Here is a 14,994-nt window from a genome sequence, read left to right as displayed (position 1 = left end):
ACTGACAAATTCATTCCACAAGAAGCAGTCCAATAGAGCTGTCCCTCAGTGCTATCCCTTCAGTCATGCTTCAGATTACTCCAGAAACTAATGTAATTTTCTCTACCTGCACAAAAACTGGAAGACCTACGAGTAGTGGAGCAAGGTCTTTCTGTTGGTACAAGCATAGGAGACCTGGCTGAAGAGATCATTTTCTTTTGTTTAGGGACTGCTGGAAATAAACTTGGCTGTAATGTCTCTGATTAATATAATATAAAACCTGATCATTTTTGAAAAAAGTGTGCATATTAAGATATCCAGTTCTGGACACACAGAAAGCTATAAATATGGAGGTAATTCTGGATATACAGCAAGAAATAGTTTACTTAAAGTGAACTCTACCAACATGTTCCTTTCACTGGCCCTGCATCCATAACTTCTCCAGTTAGCAGCAAGGAAACACGATATGGACTTGGAAAATATCATGGAGAGGACCAGCTGTTTAGTTGCTAGCATTCTATCCTGAAGGCATCGAAATGATGTCAGAAATAACTATTTTCTCTGAGAAAAATAAAGTAAGAGCCAAGTCATACCAGTAGGGCAGGCAAATGCAAATTATTGGGGACAGAACTGAAAACTAAACATTCACTGTAGGCTATTTATGCTATAAATAGGAATCTTTAATTGCTTTAGTCAGCACCAAAAATAAATTGTTTAATGGCTCATTATACTTTTTTTTTTTTAGAACAGAGACATAAATATGACATGGCAGATTTGCTCTTAAAATTCTGTGTTTAGGTAAGAGTTTCCTCACTGACCCTGAAGTTAAGGTTTATAAAACTAGGAAATATCTTTTTCCAGCAAAGACTGTTATTAAATGGGGAAACTTGGATGGCTGTACAAGGTTTGTACAAACAAATTATCTTGTTATTTGGCTGGTGGAAAAAATGATCCAGACTTAGAAGCAGGGTGGTCTCTTGTAAAAGGGGAACCTGGGCGCCAGGGTGTCCTTCAGACCTCTGAGCTCTGTTCCAGCAATCTGGCAAGACTTGAAGCATTTGAGATGGACACATCAGTGGTGGATCTTTAAAAGATCTCTCTTGGAGGCCTTGCAAAATTCCCATCTCACCTCTTGATGGTTTTAAGATTAATTTAGGAGCATACTTCATCCTGCAGCAACTCAAGTATATGATATATTGAGGGAACGAGGACACCACCATCGTTCTAGCCATGGAGGTTGCTGTTTTCTGTCATTGAGCTCTTAAGGCATTTATGCAGGTTTGTGCTGAACTTTCATAGCCTGCAGCAAGCTGCTTGTTGGTCTACTATACCACTAGATCTCTCATAACTAATGTGAAAGGTAGCACAGGGAGAGATGTTACAGAATCATGAAGTCATATTGGTTGGAAGAAACCCTTAAGATAATTGAGTCCAACCATAACCAAACTCTGGCACTAAACCGTGTTCCTAAGAACCTCGTCTATATGTCTTTTAAACCCGTCCAGGGATGGTGACTCCACCACTGCCCTGGGTAGGCTGTTAAATGGAAGAAATTTTTCCCAGTGAAGAAATTTTTGCCAATATCAAATCTGAACTTCCTCTGGTGCAATTTAAGACCATTTCCTCTCATCCTATCACTTGCTACTTGGGAGAATAGACCAACACCCTCCATACTACAACCTTCTGTCAGATAGTTGTGGAGAGCTATAAGGTCTCCCCTGAGACTCCATTTCTCTAGTCCATTTAATATATTTTCTCCGGTCTACATTAATAGAGATGAAGTTGCATCTTAATTGTCAGGTAAGGATTTGAATTCACAGGTGCGAAGCTGAGCTCTCTAATCCCTTGTCAGTGTTGAATTACTGCTGGGCTTCAGTCTGGAATGAGCCAGCTGGATATTCAGGTGGACAAACCACACCAGGGCACGAGTAATAAAGTTAATACAGCTGCAGACTAATGCTCTCTTCAGATCCAGCTTCATAAGATTGTCTTCCTTCACCCCTATTAGCTCTCATTAGAGGACTTCAACCCTTTCTTCTTCCTTTCTTCAGGTGTCAAACTAGAGCATCCCCACAGTGTCACTGAGCCCCTCCTGCACAAGTCCCAGAAGTGCAACCCTCATTGCATATGAAGTCTACACATTGTCTGCCAGCATTTCTGCTCAGTATGGTACAATTCAGAAGCAGATAGCAAGGTAATGAAGCAGATATTAAACACAACCTCATTTTGCACTGGAAGAAGATGGGCAACCAATAGTTCCTCACAGACCAGATTGAGTAAGAGCAGATAATTAACAGGTCAGTCTGTTAGCAAGAAGCAGATAAAAGAACTGTGCTAACCACACATTTGGTTTTTTTAGGTCTTCGTTGTGATTAAAGTGGAGGTATATGTTTTACAGAAGAATGCACAGATAGAAATCTATATTGTTCACAAGAATACTGTTTAATACCAAGGAGGTGCTATCACCTTTGAGGAGCACATTGCCATGGTTAGAACACTGTATCCAGTCAGGCATTCATATTTTAACATTCAAGAAAGTCATACAAATGATTCCAGCATGTCCTGCCCTGAGAACATGTTTAGTCCAGTAATTCAGTTGGTGGAGAGGTTAAGAGGGAATTAATTCCCTTTAAGCAACAAGGTGCCTGATGATAGAAAGTTTCTGAGTAGTCACAAGGCTCAGAATTTGGAGGTAGAGCCAGGGAACTGAATATGACATCAACATGTAAATATTTTAGGAAATTAGCTAACCACTTAAATCATTCACCCCATTCATTTGTGATCTTCAAGCTGAGATTGAATTAGGAGTAAAGGTCACTTAAAGTAATTGTTTTACATTGTGTTTGTGACCCTTCCAGCACACATCTTGATTTAAACCTAACACTGCCCAATCAATATAGTTGAATCAAGGACTGAATAATCAGTTCAATTCGTATTTTTAAATTATTCTTGGCTATAAATTAAGTTCTTTGGACTAGAGACAGAACAAAATATGCCTGCATTGCCCTCAAAATGCTCAGGATACTTTCTGCTGAGCATTAAGATAATGACAATAATGAATATTCATGTTTCAGAATTTTGTGTCTCCTGGGTGAGCTGAGCAGGATTTAAATTTCCCTTGGCACAGAACTGGGCAGACATATTTGCGTATCTGTGATTTGTTTTGGCTTGGTTTCATAGTCTGCAGCTTGAGACAGGGCAGAGAACAACTCAGAGAAGCGGACAGAGAAAATATCTTCTTAGAGACTTTACTCTCACCTGTGTTCAAAATATGCATCAGTCTGTGATTCAGGAAAAAAAATCACAGGGATTGCTGCCATCCAGCCTTTGCACCTTTTTTCTTTACTCAGATCCCACAGGTATCCCCCCTACTCCTTTTCAGCAGCAACCCTGGCATTCCATGTGCCCCCAGCATGTTACAGGTAAACCTTTTGAGAAATGAAAAGCATCTCATTCCAAAGCTACTGGACCAATAGGATGCTCAGAATCATAGTATACAGCAGGCAGATGCAAACTTGCTTCTTTCGGACTTGCTGGACGTGAGCAAACCTTAATCCCAAATGCACATGGCTTCCGTACTAAAATTAGCATAGTCTAAGTACATTGCTACACAGTCTGTTGTGGAGCTGGCTTGTATCTTTCTAACTCAAAAAATGATTTTGCATCTGCCTGAAATCTGTTCTCTGTACACAGAGTTATCCAGGTAGGATTTCATAACCAGCCTTTTCACAAAGTTCCAGGCCAGGGCAGATCACAACATTTATTCTGACCTCCCTTATATTAAAAGCCCTAAATTGAGGATGCTAAATTAGTAGATACATTTGACTTTCCTCTTCCTGTGTTTCAGTTTCTCATCTGCAAAACAAACCCAGTAATAAGGGAGCCTGTGTTCAGCCCAGTTAGGCATTGTGAAAATTAAATGCATTCATATTCAGAAGGCAGAGCATTGTATCAATGAGACTCACAGTAAAATTCAGGAGAAAGTTGGTGGCTTTGAACCATGTGTTGTACATAATGCAGGAGCATCGATTATGGTGGGGGACGGAAGATAAATAATTAATAGTTTCTCCTTTAGGAAGTGCTGTCCAACCAAGGATGCAAATGCAAAAAAGAAAAGCAAGATATGATTCTCTAATTTCAAAACAGATAAATAATAGTTTCCAAAATTATCTGACCAGGGAATCCTCCTTTTGTCTTTTACTGGTTGCAAACACCTACAATGGTGTTCTTTGAAAAGTAAGAGAAGGAGGGTGCTGTGTGCTTGTGCTGTTATACAAAGACAATTGTTATTTAATCAGGTTTCTTCCTTTTTCCCACAACTCTTGTGGTTGTGATCATTACGGTCTTTTCTAGAATTGTTTTCAATCCTCTTTTGACTTTCAGGTCCACTTTCACATTTCTTTCCTGTGCATATATAGAGCCGCACAGATTCTTAGCCATAAAGACCAAAATCAGGGAACACGAGTTTAAGTTGCATGAAATACTTGTTACAGATTATATTGAGATCAACACCAGCTTTTAGTTAGATCAACATCAGTAACATCATTATTAGGTTTTGCAGCTACATAAATGATTTACCCAATAGAGCTCATACTATGCAAAATAACTATTTCTACTGAATTTCAGTTAGTTTTGGCAATTCCGTAATAAAGCAAGAAAAGCAAAGTCCACCCCTGTGATCACTTCCGTGGTGCCTAAACATTTCAGCCTAGTAATGAATTAGTGGTTTTGCATGATAGCATTTTCTTGTCATTTTGCCTGATCTCTGAGACACCACAGAAGGTCTCGGGCAGTGGTTCTGGTGCTTTTCCAGTTCTTCTTGTTGGGATTTTGGCAAAAAAAAACCAGAAGTAGAGTCAGTATCCCCAAGGACTTTGCTTTCCCTCCAAGACCCTTCCCTTGCCTGGCTGGAACATATGTTACTGAACTGTGAGTGGGTTGCTAAAATCACATGTCATTGTTCCTTTAATTTACGCATAGCCACAATGCAGATGATTTTTAGAAAATACACCTCCTTCTAGGCTACAGATTTGGTATTTAATGCCTAGGTGAGTTAACTAATGGGCTAAAAACATTGGATGTGTTTGCTTATTTATTAGTAAAGCATTTAGACCAGACTAGCTGCAATAGTCACACAGCTACCATATTTATTGTCTTTGTAATAAATTTTCAAATAATATTCTTTTCTGTGAAGAAAAATAAACAAGGAAGTGACAATTAACTCCAAAGTAAATTTTTAATTTAATTCTATCCTTAGTCACTAGAGAACTTGATACAGCTTTAAATCCGCTAATCATTCAGTATTTGAGGGTACAGCCTTGAACCCCTTCAGATCAATCAATTATCAGCACAGCTTTGCTTTTTTTGACATTTTAAAAAACCTAAAAACTTATAGACTAATGAGAATTTCACTGTTATTTAAGTGCAAAAGGTGATGCATAGCTACCGTGGAAGTGAAACACCCATTGCAACAGAAGATGAAGACAGGGTGTGAAGACAAATATGTATAAGATACATAAATATATACTGGCTATATATGTCGGTAGATGAAATGCACAGAGATTCAACTTTGGATTTCCAGGTTGCAGGAAAGAACATTCCTATTGTCATCAGTTCTTTAATGAACACAAGAAGAAAGATACTTTGATTTCCTGTCATTTCTGAATAATAGCACTTTGTCCCAAAGCAATAGACTTCAAGTCTTAATCAACCTTAGCACAAATGGACACACTGGAGGGCAGAAGCATTTCCTCTCTGATACACAGAAGAAAATGTTCTTGCCAGTAGGATGTTAATCCAGGACATGGGAATCCTGCATTTAATTCACTTTTCAATCACTATGTTCCTGTAAAGCATCTGACAAGTTACTAAGCACCAGTCTTATTACTCTCTTGAAACCAATACAGAAAAACAATGCACTTCTGTCTTCAGGAGCTGTTGCCATGATAAATGTTTTTAAAGTTACCTTGCACTTTTGTAATAGATATTCACTACAGTGACTTCAGACAGATCTGCCAACTATGGGGGTTGCAGGAGAACAATTTGTAATAAATATTCTTGCTCCGCCAGAGTTCACTTTAAAAATTCTGCCACAAAACCAAAAGTCATCACAACTTATCCCTGAAATTTGTCTTTATAAAGAGGATAGGAGACACTCTCATAGTTCTTCAGACAGCCAAAAAATATTTAGTCCAGAAAGTTTCTTCCTTTCTATAGACCGAACTAAATGCTCAGAGGTATTGTTAATCTATTTTCATCTCCTTTATTTTCAATGATGAGTCTGATGTAATAGATGCAAAACATTAAAAAGTATATAGGTCTTTTTTTCCCCGAGTGTGCTTCAACGCCAAATTCTCACTTTTCTAATAAAATGAACATTTTCTCTCAAGTGCTCTTCAAATTCTTCTATTAACCAGAAAGTTTTTTCTGACTATGTTTATTTCCAACACAAAATCAATTGGAATTTCTTCACTAACTCCAAAAGTGAGCTTCTACGTGATGGGTGGCTTTTTTCCAAAATATAGCAATTCAGAGGTAGAAAAGATTAGAGACTACTTAGTCTAGAAAGAGAAGATTGAAGGAAGTCAGAATAAGTCTTCAAAATAAGTTAACTGCTTACACAAAAAGAAAATATGATTTTTTTTCTTTTTAGCTACTGCAGCTAAAATGAGCATAAATAACAGCTTGCTTGGCACAACATATTTAAGTCAGATTAAGGAGGAGAGCACATTTCAGACAAATACCATGGAATTATACAGACCTCATGATTGTGATATCAAGGAACACGGTTATGCAAAGAATTGAGCCCTTCACATACCCCATCTATGTTCTTCATCCATCCAATGGTAGATTTTGGTCAACCTATTGGAAAAGCTGGTCCTACTGCCTGTGGAATCAGCTGCTGTCCCAAGAAACAGCCTCCTAAAAACCAACATGAACTGTTGGGTTAGGCCACCCTGTGCATCTTATCTGTGCCAGGACGTGCACCCATTTTCAACCTTCTCCTGCAGGACTTGAGCATTTTCCCCATGTTTCATTAACCATTTGCTAATGTGACCTATAATGGTCCAGTTTTGGCTACATGCTGCTGCCCCAACTCACAGATGCTGTGACAGTAGCAAAATATGAGGGATAGATCCAGCAAGCAGCAGAGGGTTCTAGTGATTTTACTTTACCATCTTCTGTTTGGCACTAGGAACCTGAAAAGTTATTTTAATACATCTTCAAACACACTTGAGATATTTTATTCTCTTATTTGTGAAGTTTCCAGTGGCAAGTTACTGTCTTCCCGCAGAACTCACACAAATGGTTGAACTGTCTGTGAGGAGAATAATTGCTGATTAGAGAAGACGCTTCTGGGCACTGCCAGTTTTTTCCTTAAAGCGTCTGAGAACAATGGTCAGGGTTTACACAACATGTTTACCATGGAATTGACTGAGTCCTAACCTGAAATCAAGGACTTGCTCTACAAGGAAAGAGTAGCAAGAAGATCTTTGAATTTTAATCCTTGTGTCATAACCTGTTTTACCTTTATTTTTCAAGATTTTTTAAATTTTGGAAGACTCTTAATTGTTTATTTCATGTTCTAATAAAAGTGGTTGGCTTTTTTTTTTTTTTTGCTCTGCAGTCTTACTGATATTTGGGTGGGTTCCTCACAGTGAAGGAAAATGCCCAAGCAAGTCCCATTGCCAGGAGTTAAATGGTGGGAATAGATGTTGCATGAGGAGATCCTGACATTGCCAAGACAGTGGTCAAACACTGCCACAGATACCCAGTGAACCTTCATCCTTGAAGGTGCTCAAAATACAACTGGGCAAGGGCCTGAGCAGCCAGCTGTAAGTTTGAAATTCACCCTGCTTTGAGCAGGTTGAACTAAATACCTCCAGATGTACCTTCCACCCAAAATCATGCAATAATTCAGTATGAAGCTGAGCACATCTGGCCTCCAAGACAAGAACTGCACCAGCTCCTCTCTGAGAAGGACCATAAATTGCCTGATGAGCTGTTTTGTGGCTGTTTGTAGTGTCAGCATGGCAGCGGAGCAGAAAGCAGAGAGTGATGGACGTTGGACGTGCACAGCCCAGATGTCAGGAAAGCTTTCCCGAAATGCTGTGGGGCAGGACAGTTGTCGCTTTTGCAGCATCTCTCCAGGCACGAGAGTGTGATAGGAAGTTTTTCTGCTGCAGGAGGGTCCAGAGAGCCAAAACACATTAATCAAACCTCTAGAAAGCACATTATCTAAGCACCTTGTCATCTTTGTTCTCCATTGCCCCAAGCCTGTTGTTAATGTCACCTCCAGAATCCCATTAAAAACAGACCTCTTCAGGGCCTGGGCTATGTCTCCTTAGAGCTATATGTAGCATCAGCCACCCTTTGAATGTTATATAAATATCCCTATCAGAGCCTGAATGAAAAGTTAATAAATTGAATACATTGTCCTCTGTGTAAGAGAAGGGGACTAAGTGCAGCATCCATTTAAAGCAAATCATGATGAGCGATCAGAAAATATGCAACATTAAGCGTAGTCATATTTTAAATAGCAAGACTCACTTTCAGAGGACTAGAGAGGTTATAAATATTTCGGCTTGTATTGCAGGAGCCCTTACAAAGCTTTGTTTTGAAATCTTTATATTAACCTGTAAAATCAGCTCAGAAAAAGACATTGTCTTGTCATTGTCCTTCCAATGGTGGCACCTACTTGTCTGCCTCCGTGTTTTGTTCTGTTTATAGTAAGAAGCAAAGGTCCCAGGTGCTTTCTATTTACTCATTTTGCTGGCAGTGATTGAGTGCAGACCTGTCAAATGGGAACAACAATAGGTTTAAAAAAAAGTAAAAAGCTCTTGAAAAGACAAAACAAAACAAAAAAAGAAGAAAAAAGAAAACAAATAAAAAATCCAAACTAAACCAAGAATTTACCTCCAACAAAGCAGCTCCTCACACTGTCCCCAGTTCCCTCTCATCTGTGATGCCTTGCCTTGAATTCCACAAGCGAAGGCTTTTCAAGCATGTTCAATGTCAGCAAATTCTTGATACCTGCATAAGGATTATTCAGTGACTCTGAGCTTGAACATCTTTGTTTTTCTGTTGTTTGGGGTTTTTTGTTTTTCTTTTTTTTTTTTTTCAGTTGGTGGGTTTTATGTTTGGTTTTGGTTGGTTTGGTTTGGCTTTGGTTTTGTTTTGTTACATTTTGCTTTTAAATCAAAGTGTGCTGACAAAAAGCAGTTGACACATAACTGTGAAGCTGGCTATTTGTGATTGCCGGCAATGTAATTTGCTCCTGGATTCTTAAAATTTTAACCAACTGCAGCCTTTACATCTTATATATATATACATGATTTTTAGTTGATTCATGTGTTTTGATGCCACCTTAGTAAATTTTAAAGCCAAGGTCAAAGCTATTTTATTACGATTATGTTCAGCGTCCAATATCTTCCAAGTGCTCGGAGTTCTCATGGGAGAAAAAAAGTTAAAACATTCTTTGAAAAAATTCATAAAATTGCTTAAGAAAACAAACAGATTCATTCTTCGTATCGCAAAATATTTATTTTTATCCATTAGTGTCCTGGAGGACAGGAAGAGATTCCTGTAGGAGCTGTTGTCCTCACTGGGCACAGCTTGTGGGAACCATTTCAACCTTGATATGTAGAAAATACCCAAATCCATTCTAGTCAAGGTCATAGGACACAAATCCACTTATTCTTCACTTTCTCCTCCACAGTGTTAAGCTTTAAAAATTACATTAGTTCTATTTTCTATGTAGGTTTGCATTCTGGAAATTTAAAAAATCTCAACTCCCTTTCACCTTTGTGTTTTACCTATTGTGTTAGTCTATTAGTTCATAACCAAAAGTGTCAGTCTAGTTGGAATTAGGGATTAATGCCCACGTCTCCAGTAAAGCTGACATCAAGCCCAAGGGAGGGTTTAATGATGACCCAGCTGGTGCAGATAAGGGGACATGTGGATGTTTTCTGCACTTGAATGAGGTCCCCAAGCTGGCAGCCCTGGGACAAGGATGCTGCCAGTGTCAGCATTTTCAAAGTGCCAGCCCTTGGAGCTCGCACATCAGGTTGATCAGGCAGATCTGCAGGGTCCCATATCAACAGAGAAATCCTCTGCAATAGCAATGGCAGAAATATCTCCCACTCAGCACTGAGCATTACACTGGCCAAGAGAAACTGCTCTTAAGGGCAAAAGGAAATCTGGCAAATTTTCTGATTAAAAAAACATACATGCAAATAATTCGGGTTTATTGATTTATGCCTGAAAACTCTTAGTTTTGAACGAACATCATTATAATCTTCTTTTTTACTTTTCTCTCTCTTTCTTTTTTTTAAGTTGAAGAACTTTATATCTGAACGAATTTAGATTTTGTAGATGACTTTAGGCCTGGGCACTGGATATTTACAGCATTTAAACCTCCGGTTCCAGCACATGCCAGGTTGATGGTCACAGGAACGTGGACCTTCCCCTTCCCAAACCAGTTTAGCTGGCAAGATATGGCACTGAGGAAAGATAACCCTTAAGCAAATGAATGTTTTCCTAGTAACAGTAAAAGTCACTGCTCAACACTAGAGAAAAGTGTAGCACTTTAATAGGATCTCACATTGATATCAGAGTTTCAAATGAAGCTGGGCTGAGCCTGGAAGGAAACAGACTAAGCAGATTAAGGGTGAACCAGGTGGATTACTTTGTGTACATCCCCAGAGCAGGGGTTCTGTTATTTCCAAGAAAATTTCCTGGAGAATTTCAAATATTCCTGGGTTTTATCGTATGCAAATTTCTTTTAGGAAAAATTTCTCACTAGAAACTCTGCCTTCAGCTCCTAATTCACATACACCCCCCATGAAAGGCTGTGCTGTTTTATTAAAAGAACATGGGTATCCTGCTCACATAGAAGGGGACATCAGCTCTCTGTCCCCAAGCCATTCACCTTGACTATCGTCATCTTTTGCAATATAATAAAGCTACAGGTTGTAGTTCAAAGTTTGCTACTCTGGTAGAATGAAACTTGTCTATAGAGATGTAGACCCTGAAGTGCAATGGGCAATTATTAATGCTATCTTGTTGGCCTGCACCACATCAGGGACATTCTTGTGAGGAAAGCGGACTACTTCACAGCCCAAGAGACTCTTCTCTTTCCCCTGTAATTTCTGCAGCATCATAAAGGTTGAAGATCATGAAGCTTTCTGACTTTTGGATGAGCAGATATGCAGGCAGGACACATCTGTTTAAGCTACTGAAAGCTCTTGGGCTTTGCTGAAGGTTGCACAGGAAAGATCAGAAAGTAAACAATAGTAGTAGCACATTAAAGGAAAACCTCTGGTTACTGAAATGCTAGCAGTGCATGACAGTTCCCCAAATCTACACAGAGATACCTCTCACTGATGGACACATGCTCCTGATGCACTCTGGGGAGGACTACAGTGCCATTTCTTTAGTTGTGTCTATACCCAGGATGATGGAAAATGTATTCAAGGGACAGAATGAAGCTTCTTTAATTATTATTTTTCCCATTTATTTATTTATTTATCTATTTATTTTAAGGCTGAAAGATTGTTGCAGGTTTTTGAGCCAGATTCACCCAATCCATGCAGACAGTCTCAACAAGTCTCCATGGTAGGACAGCAGGACAGTGTACCGAGAAAGGTCCAAAGTTTCTCGCTGACCTTTTCCAACCTTCTTCTTCCCCATCTTTTAATCTCAGATTCCAAGTATCTTCCCATCTTCCCGTTTCTCCCTTAGATACACACCTTCTTCTGTGCTTGAGTATTACAGACATACTTTTTCAATATTATCTTGCTTAGAGTAAAATGCTTTCTTTTTTTTTTTTTTTTTTCCAGGCTTTCCTCATTGGGCATGTTTTTCTAGGAACTACTTTCTATCTTATAAAAGTAATTTTCTCTAAGATAAGGGTCTCTGAATGTGTATTTTCTCTGTAGACACCTAAATAGCAACACAGAACATAACCTGTTAATACTTCCTTTCAGAAACTGTTCTGTATAATTAGTGGTTCACCAGAGACCTTCCTAAGTCAGACATCCATCTGAGGAAAAATTGATTATGATTGCTATAGTAAGAAATCTCAGAAAGACACAAGAACAAAGAACATTTCCTGGCTAATAATGTTTTCTCACGAGACCAAGCTTAGCTCTATTCTTTGAAACCATGGAAAAGGCATTAAATTAAGCCTGAAAACTGAAGGCAGTGTACCTGGAAGTGACTGGAGGAGGAAAGAAAAAAGGTAGTGCTGATGGGCTGGTCAATTGATGTTTTTATGAAGACTTAAATAACCTCTTAAATCACAGTATATGATCTACTTAAGCTTCACAGTTCTAGAGGTGTACTGAAATTTGTCATCTTTACGCATAGTTAGCTGAATGCTGAACATTATCTTGATGATGCTGACATGACTCCACTGGACATGATTTCCAAAGGAGTTTCATGACTCTACAAGGCATTTGTTCTGAAATACAGAGAAGATGCTAGAAAGACAACACTACTGCTTACTACTGTCTAGTTTTGCTTTACTGATTTTCCACTGTGTTCTTTTTCCAATTGGAAAGCGACTAATAAGTCTGTCTTTTTAATGAGTATTCTTTGTACTCAACTTAAGAAAAGAAATATTGTTAGCCATGGCTTATCAGCTTTTTCTCTCCTGTCTGCTTCTCAGACTTGCTCTTATTTATTATCTTTTAACCTTTAACCCTGAGATAGGTTATGAATAATGCTTGTTGATTTATTTGTTTACAGGACATGAAAGATTTTTGAACCTGGTTTTGTAATGTCTGTGGTGAAAAAAGAGATTAGTATTAGCGTCCTTATAAAAAATCAGGTGATCTTCACAAGAAGAAAATACTTAGATTAGCAGCATTTCTTTACAGTGTAGAAGTGTCAGACTGCTGACCCATCCAGAGACCTGACAATGAGTCACATTGTCTTAATGGGCAGAAGTCACAGAAAATGGTATTGATTGACTTTAGCCACAATACATAATGCATTAGTAAGAGCATCACTAACAAGCGTTGCTCCTGGACAGCACATCAGTTGCTGCAGCAAGTACTCATATAACCTTAGAATTTGTTTTTTAAGAGCCTGAATATAGTTTAAGCCGATATGTGTTCCTTCCCATTCACAACAGGGCTGAGGACGTGGCCACAAGCGTTTACTGTTGCACAGATGAGGACAAGTGATCCATTAAACGGAAGTAATTTGAACGCTTATGGCCATAAATCCATGAAGTTAGATTGGAAAAAAAAGCAACAGTTTTGAATTTTTGTATGTAGCACAAATTTACACTGGCTTGACAATGTAAACTTAAGTAGTTGCGGGGATGTCTATATACACATATAACTCTTTTTTGCACTAATTTCAGGGAAAGAGTAACACTCACATTTTGCTCCATTTTGTCAAGAGAGAGCATGTTTCTTTACTGAAGAAGCCTGTAAAAAAAGGAGTAATTTTTTACAACTGCAGCTCAAGTTTATGTACTCAACTGAGAGATGGATGAGTTTACTAGGTTTCTCCATGCAATCACTGGAAGAACTCTGGCATCTCCAGAGACTCGAATCTTAGAAGGTTTTAATCAGCCCAGATTCCAAATATAGACATTCAGGTTTGGATTTGGAAATATGAAGGTGGAAATGCGTAATTTTCCTTGTTGGTTGGCCAGAGTAATTCATCACTCTGTAATAAGTTTCATAAATCTCTGCAGAGCACTGAAGTAGTTAAAGCTGAGGGCAGCTGCATGAAGATAAAAGGTCTGAATGCTGGGAATAAAAGAGAATGGAGATCTCAAAGTTGGGTATGAATGAAGATATTCAGGTCTTAATTACCCTTAAAGTGAGAAGTGCAATTCATGAAAGTGATAAGAATCTTCTTGCTTAACACCACCCTTCTCGTTGACCTGATTTTCTCAGATTTTTCCCAAAAAGTGAGAAGAAGCAATCAGAGTTCTTCAAGACACAGCGCAGATGCAGGACACAACCTCCAGTTTCACCAGTTCTGTTCCAACACACAGCGTCAGAGTCACAATTACATGTAAAGAATATTTATTTTAACATTGCTAGAGAGACTTCAAGGAGACAGAGAACCAGTATTACCTACACAAATAAGCTCAGACCCATGCCTCGGAGACTTGGTATTTGTCATCACAAATACTTCATTTTCTTCTTTCAGATCTATACCAAACATTATTGTAATGAAGGTGGTAATATTTCACATTCCTGCTCAAAAAAATAGATTAAAAAACTGCAGCTTTCCAACCAACAAGAACCTTTTTCAATATGCAAGTAGTACATAATATATGAAAAACAGGATATACGGTTTTGTGCCACTTTTTATCAGTTCAGAGTCTATGTGTTAGAAAAATTTCAAGTTTTCCAGCAATTTCAATAGCCTGTATTTGCTCCAAATGCCCATTCATGAAGGCTGTGCTTTAAACAGGAAACAAGAGTAATGAAGTGACACTACTAAATTTTTGCTGTGCCATAGTAAGGAAAACCCTCATTTCACACAGTATTGTCGACTTAGCCCACAGTAGCAGCAAAAGTAAGTTAGAACAAGCTTATCCAAGTAGATCGGTAATTTGACTTTGTGATTCTGCCTAAATCGATGCTCTTAACACAAAAGACTGTGGAATTGGCCATGGTTTATGCTGTCATGAAGCAATGTGTTGGGGGGTCATTTTCAGGGATGAGTTGCTCTTATGGACTTAATAGTGAGGTTATGTGACAGACAAAATAGATGCTGGCAAATGACAGCATGAAATCTCTGAAGCCTGTCAGCAAATTATGTATTTTGCCAATCATTTCCTACTTTGAAGGATGTTCTGTGTGTCTGTCTAATTATAACAAAACTGTACCGATTGTGTCAAAACTGCCCACTATTATCCAAACTGTGCCAGCTACAGCTGACAAAACATGCACATCTTATTGTGAACAATTTAAAACTGACTAATTAAAATTAAGAAAAGTTCCCAGCATTCACTTTTCAACAACTTACTCTGAGAATTTTGTA

The 14,994-nt window shown here is 38.5% G+C and overlaps 1 protein-coding gene across 1 annotated transcript in view; it reads right to left on the bottom strand.

Annotated features, from left to right (window-relative positions):
- Nucleotides 1-14,994, bottom strand: part of MAVS (mitochondrial antiviral signaling protein) — a 670,207-nt gene that overhangs the window by 214,428 nt on the left and 440,785 nt on the right. The window lies entirely within an intron of this gene.

This window comes from Patagioenas fasciata, chromosome 4 (assembly GCF_037038585.1).
Source record: "Patagioenas fasciata isolate bPatFas1 chromosome 4, bPatFas1.hap1, whole genome shotgun sequence".
NCBI lineage: Eukaryota > Metazoa > Chordata > Aves > Columbiformes > Columbidae > Patagioenas > Patagioenas fasciata.
This window is presented reverse-complemented; position numbering and strand designations above follow the sequence as displayed.